The following is a 7,300-nucleotide window of genomic DNA, read 5'->3' on the forward strand; positions in this document are numbered from 1 at the left end:
ATCTGGTCTCGGCCCCAACACCGCCTGCAGAGTTTTGGCATCACATCATAGTAGACCAGCCCACTAGCTTCTCCTATTTGTATAGTACTGGGGAGGTGGCAGACCTTCTCCGGGTTCTCCACGCTCCGCCTCAACCGGATCCAGCACTGCCCCGCTCCCCCCCACACACCGTCCCCATACAACACCTTATCTATTCGAGTGGAGACCTCACTGAACCTCACGAGCCAGATCTCCACGTCCTTGCCAGAGACCGTCTCGCAGAAAAACTGCACAGTCACTATTCTATAGCGAATGTCCGACAGGATTATCATTGCGAAACCCGCCAGCTCCCTGTATTTCTCCCTTCTATACACACTGTAGCACTCCTCTAGCAGATCACATTAGCAAAGCTTACCTCGAAGATGTCTTTGTATTTATGCGGCAGCTTCACCAGACAGTTCAGGTCTTTAGGAGCAAAGCCCATACTTTTCTGTAGTACCTCCCTACTAAACTGGAGTCTCGACATCCGCTGGTCTCCTCCGCCTTCCCTGATGAACTGCACCGCATGGACACGGAGGCGGCGACGGGTATTGTTTATTTTTGGGGGGGGGTATATATTGTTTAGGGTGCCTATGCCTAAAAACACCCCTGCTGGGATGCACGAAGGGCTGAGGGGGAGAGAGTTGTTACACGTGTTTTGCATGTGGAACCAGACAAAGAGAGAAAAGTGGATGTGCAGAGGGAGGGGAGAGAGAGATAGACAAAACTGTACAACACAATATTTTACATATTACATGCAAAGAAATATATACATATATAAATATATTGATGCAGAGCTGATATGTCTTTTATTGTATTTAAATTTCTAACAAGACCTCAGGTCTTAAAGCAGCTCTGAGGAGGTGAAGGACACGCAGGACACATCACGTGCTACTTTACCTTCCAGGCCTGGTCAAAGAGCACCAGGCACAGTGCGTCAACACAGTGCACAGCATCAGCACAGTGACGTTCCCCTCACAGTGCGGAGACACCAGCATGGCAGCTGGCCTCCTGTCATCAGTCAGTTCACATCAGACACTTGTGTTTACTTTCTAAAAGTAATGTGCAACAGGTGTCCCAGTTTAAAACATTCAAAAGTTATAAATAAATAAATAAATGTACATTTTTTTAACAAATTGAATATTAGTTAAGCAGTAAAGTATATAATAAATCAATGCATTTCAAGTGTATTCTGTACTCTGTGTACTCTGTTGTGGGGTGGCGGTGTCCTCTCTCTTTTACCCACTCAGCCCTGCTCAGAAGCCAGTCTGCTCTGGGCTGGCCCTGCTAGCACCTACACACAGACACAGAGTGGGTCACCACAACACCTGTCTAGGTGCACCCGTCTGTCTGTCTAGCCTTAATCACATTATTTACATACCCATGCTTACAAATATCTACATTTACACAAAATATCCAACATCACTCGAACATCTGATTCCCACTTTAGACTTCCAAATAGACTTAAGTCTACCTGTCCAAGTGTCCATCTGTCCCAATATATGCTACCACTGATCTTAACCCCCCGTCTGTCCACCTCTCTGTCTTCTCTGTAGTCAGGGCTGCTGCTGTGTCTGTCCGCCCCCCCTTCACCTGAGCCTGTGTGCCTCCCCCTGCTGCCAGACCATACTCCAGCCCTGCTTCAGCAGCCACTCCTTCATGTCCCTGACAGACACATCCGACACATCTTCTCGTCTTGCCGGACCAGGAACTGCTTCACCAGCTCTTTGTGCAAGACACCATCTCCTTCCCTTACAGCACCTGCAAACAGGCCAATCCTACCTACACCACCCACTCTCACACGGGACAGATGGATACTCTCCTAATCCATCACAATCCCAACAGCACCTTTCATAGGGACTAATAAAACCTGAGCTGTATCTGTGTGTTTCTGTAGTGAGCTGTGTGCGAATGTGTAACTGTGCAGTGCTGTTGTGTGTGTAGAGCTCTGTCTGCCTACAGGGGTCAGCTGTATGGTACCTGCTGCTGCATGTAGCTCTTCTCCCAGTCCATCTTGATCATGGTCAGGTAGTCACAGTACCCATTATACTCCCTCAAGGAGCACACAACCTGGAATTGAAAACAAACAAACAAAACAACAGGAATAATAACTGATGCCCCGTTTCCACTGGCGGAGGTGGAAATTGTGTACAGAAATATTTTTTACTAAAGGAGTTTGTGGTGCAAAGGTAGCGCGTCTGACGCCAGATCAGAAGGTTGCGTGTTTAAATCATGTCGGGGTCAGTCTTTTACACAACAGGAACTACTAATTTCTGCCAGCCACAGCTCCTCTTAGTATTATTAGTCAGCACCACTAGATGGCACTCACAGACAAAGATTCTAGAATGTGTAAATCAAGAAGATTCCGACAACTGCAGCGCACCGTCTTCTACGTGCCAGTAATATAACTTTATACATTAAGACACTTACCTGGCTCGTTGGTATAGGGGTATGATTCTCGCTTAGCGCCGTGCGGCCAGTCGAGAATAGGTGTAACAGACTGCAAGCCCTAAACCGTGAGAATTGCCCTGTTACAGTGGTCATTGCACATTGTCACAACTTGGTGCCTATAAGTATTACTTTTGTTTTAACACTGCTTGTGTAACTTAATGTGATGTATACTTTTCTTTGTTTGGAAAGCATAATATCATCACACTTATGAAAGTTTGCTTGCAGAATAACTCCACTGCTTATTAAACTTACAATTATTATAAGAGAAATGAAAGAGACTTTCAGTGCCTAGGTGATTAAGAATGCCAGTTACTTTTATCTGTAATGCAACTTCAGTTTTATTTGAAGCATATTATTTTGTGTAATTTTATTTTATTGTGTACTTACCTAGTGTGACTTTTTACCTATCTGTATGTGCTCACATTTCTATTACTCAAATACCATTGTAGTTCTTTCAAGCAACTGATGGATTAATGTAACTTAGTTATAAAGTACATTAAGTAAGTAAATGGTAAATATGTACATTTTAAAAAGTTAAGATGAAAAGTTGTGTTTTTTGTTCTTGTGACAGTTGAAATAAATAACTGAATTTAATTAAGCCAACTGCTAAATTAATCTTACTAAGTTAGCAAGTGTATAATAAGTGTAAGAGGATTTTTTTTCTATGCTTGGTTTTTCAGCTAATCCAATAAATAGTTGAACTGAAGGCCTATTTATTTACCTCAATAAGATTATTAAGAGGGAAGACTAATATAATTTAATTATATTTCTAAAACAACTAACAGCAAAGAAACCGATAAAACCTGATTTCTCTCACTGTTCCTCACAGAGAGCAGTTGTGGTCAGTCTAGTCAGCAGCAGGCAGCCAGGTCTCTCTCTCTTCTTCCTCCTGTCCTGCTCGTTGTCATTGTTGTTCTTCTTGTGTGCTAATTTGTTCAGTTTAAAAGTTTATATTTTTCTTACAACACCAATAATAGTGGAACACCTCTATACCATGAGCTCAATGCGTGATGAGACCATGCTTCACTCTGTCCAAGGTCAAAAAGGTCAACACAAGAATACACTAGTTAGTTAGGAGTCACGGGTTCCCATGTAGAAATTCTACATTGTAGAAAAATTTGCTGTACGTTAAAATATAAGTAAATAGTAAAATGTATTATTAAATGGCAAATAACTACATTTCATAGTCTGTTATTGGACAATGTAAGAGAGAGTTTATTACAATGTTTTTGTTCCCCCAATGGACAGTTGAAAGAAAGCCATTAGACCACACTGTCTGTGTGACCTATAACAAAAATACTGCACATTCAATAACTTGTTGTCATTATTGTTACAGTAAAGCCCAATATTTGCTGGAACTGGTTACATCTGAATAACTAGGTAGGTGCATTATTTTTAGATAATGGCAAGTTATAATGGTTCACCAAAAACAAGCATGTGTAAATATACACTTATTATTTGGATTTGAAGAATAACCTCTGTTAAATTTAAACTGTTTAATATAATATACAATAGTAGTAAAATCAGCAATACATATAACCACAACATATGTTACATATATACTTTCATGTCCACTGTACTATTTTCCTTGTGTGCCATTCCAGAATGATTTCTGTATCAAATTTAAACTGAGATTTCAAAGAAATAAAAATGTTAGAAAGACAAAAAATATATTGACAGTATTTTTTTTTATTTCTCTTGATTCTGTATTCAGTTTATTTTTTAATATGATACTTTGAATTCACACCATGTAATTTCCTCTGTCAAGCTCAATGCCACTATACACTCACCTAAAGGATTATTAGGAACACCATACTAATACTGTGTTTGACCCCCTTTCGCCTTCAGAACTGCCTTAATTCTACGTGGCATTGATTCAACAAGGTGCTGACAGCATTCTTTAGAAATGTTGGCCCATATTGATAGGATAGCATCTTGCAGTTGATGGAGATTTGTGGGATGCACATCCAGGGCACGAAGCTCCCGTTCCACCACATCCCAAAGATGCTCTATTGGGCTGAGATCTGGTGACTGTGGGGGCCAGTTTAGTACAGTGAACTCATTGTCATGTTCATGAAACCAATTTGAAATGATTCGACCTTTGTGACATGGTGCATTATCCTGCTGGAAGTAGCCATCAGAGGATGGCTACATGGTGGTCATAAAGGGATGGACATGGTCAGAAACAATGCTCAGGTAGGCCGTGGCATTTAAACGATGCCCAATTGGCACTAAGGGGCCTAAAGTGTGCCAAGAAAACATCCCCCACACCATTACACCACCACCAGCCTGCACAGTGGTAACAAGGCATGATGGATCCATGTTCTCATTTTGTTTACGCCAAATTCTGACTCTACCATCTGAATGTCTCAACAGAAATCGAGACTCATCAGACCAGGCAACATTTTTCCAGTCTTCAACTGTCCAATTTTGGTGAGCTTGTGCAAATTGTAGCCTCTTTTTCCTATTTGTAGTGGAGATGAGTGGTACCCGGTGGGGTCTTCTGCTGTTGTAGCCCATCCGCCTCAAGGTTGTATGTGTTGTGGCTTCACAAATGCTTTGCTGCATACCTCGGTTGTAACGAGTGGTTATTTCAGTCAAAGCTGCTCTTCTATCAGCTTGAATCAGTCGGCCCATTCTCCTCTGACCTCTAGCATCAACAAGGCATTTTCGCCCACAGGACTGCCGCATACTGGATGTTTTTCCCTTTTCACACCATTCTTTGTAAACCCTAGAAATGGTTGTGCGTGAAAATCCCAGTAACTGAGCAGATTGTGAAATACTCAGACCGGCCCGTCTGGCACCAACAACCATGCCACGCTCAAAATTGCTTAAATCACCTTTCTTTCCCATTCAGACATTCAGTTTGGAGTTCAGGAGATTGTCTTGGCCAGGACCACACCCCTAAATGCATTGAAGCAACTGCCATGTGATTGGTTGGTTAGATAATTGCATTAATGAGAAATTGAACAGGTGTTCCTAATAATCCTTTAGGTGAGTGTATCTCCATCATTCTGTATAACGGTCACGTTTCCCTGAGGGAGCTGAGGACCCAAGTGCAGTGCTGGGTCGGGCATTGGTGGTCGTGGTCGTGGTCGTGGTCGTGGTCGTGGTCGTGGTCGTGGTCGTGGTCGTGGTCGTGGTCGTGGTCGTGGTCGTGGTCGTGGTCGGAGGAACAGGGGCTCAGCATTGCAGTAAGGACTGGCAAAACTTCGCCCAGACTGAGGGAAGTGAGGGGATTAAAAGGGGAGCAGGAACCAGGCTTGGGAGGTGCAGGGCGAATAGGAACAGAGGGATAGAACAGGAGTGCACATGGGTGACCGGAATGTTAATTGAGTGACGAGAGCAGGGAGAAGGCAGGGAAATGACGGCCCATAGTGGTGACAGAGGGGGAGTGCAAGGGGATCATGACAATAACTTTCTCATCAGTTAAATGCTTCTGGTGCCCCCTTAAATATACATTCCCATCCATTTTCCTTCCCCTCCTGTGTAACTGTGTGATGTCAAAAGCATGTCATATACAAATAATTATCATTTGAATTTAATTTGTTGTTTAACTATTATAAAGCTTTTACAGTCAGGGTGCTGATAGACTATTAAAAAAACGAAATGAATACAGTGAAAAATTGAAACACATTTACATCTAATATAACTTCAGTCATCATGTAGAATAAACAAATTATCTAAGCAGTTCTTCCTGTAGTCACTGAAACAGGTGAACATTATAGGATATTAAATAACAGAACGTAAATAACAGTATTTTCACTTTGTCATGTTTTGAAAAGGCTAATAAAATAAAACTTACCACGATATAAAATATAAATATTTGTAATCCTTTAAAATACCCAGTAAATGTGATCTCTGTAGAATGAATGCGAGTGCTTTATATATACGTTCAATTCCACTTTTATATCGATATACAGAGGAATAGAAAGCTGCTTTTCGTGCTGTCGAAACACAGAAAGTACCTAAACGGCTTTTACAAACGCAGGCTGAAACTGCGCAACAGCGCCAGAAGACGTAGCGGCAGCACGAAGTATTACACCCGTAGAGGTTTAGCACTACCATAGAGAATGTTGGGAAAGTGTTTAGGGCTGTTTAGTTAACAAAGTTCAATATAATTCATCCCGGACTTATTCAGATATTACATAGAGCTCTGTGGTGGCCAACAGTATAATGTATTGAAATATATAGGCTATTCATAATTTAGTCGTCTATATTTCTCTGCTGTTGGAACATGTTCTTGATCTTGATTACAGTCTATTTAAATGTAGAGACCGGTTAGGCCTATTTGAATAACAGTTCCTTAAAGATGAGGAAGGAGAAAGAAAATGAATTGTTGGATAAGAAGCTGGCTGTGAGTGAGAACTTGGATATTCAGTTGTCACGTGTACAGATTTCGAGCATATGGTGTTAAACTGGATCTGATTCTTTATTTCTATTCACAGGCTTGTGATTTCTGTATCAAATTTAAACTACTGAGATATCATATTAGAGATATAGGAAAGACCAAACATATGTGCAGTATCCGGTTTTGTTTCTTTCTTTCTGTAATTTCTGCTTTAAGTTTAACTTGGTATTCTCGTCATGCCATGTGTTCTGTGTCATGCTCACTGTCACTATCTCTTTAGCATTCTGTTTAACTTCTTCATCACGTCAATGCTTCAGTTGCCCATTCATTAAGCTAATGGTCACTAGCAAAACATCACCATAGTTCCCAATATTTTTCCTTGACGTCCTGTGTTAACTGAAGTTTAAGGACCTCGTGGCGCAACGGTAGCGCGTCTGACTCCAGATCAGAAGGTTGTGTGTTCAAATCACGTCGGGGTCA

At 41.5% G+C, this 7,300-nt stretch overlaps 1 non-coding gene across 1 annotated transcript; it reads left to right on the top strand.

Annotated features, from left to right (window-relative positions):
- The first annotated feature begins 7,228 nt into the window (after positions 1–7,228).
- On the top strand, positions 7,229–7,300 carry trnaw-cca (transfer RNA tryptophan (anticodon CCA)). Its single transcript has one exon. It is a non-coding gene; the product is annotated as a tRNA-Trp (tRNA).

This window comes from Amia ocellicauda, chromosome 19, assembly GCF_036373705.1.
Source record: "Amia ocellicauda isolate fAmiCal2 chromosome 19, fAmiCal2.hap1, whole genome shotgun sequence".
NCBI classification, from domain to species: Eukaryota; Metazoa; Chordata; class Actinopteri; order Amiiformes; family Amiidae; genus Amia; species Amia ocellicauda.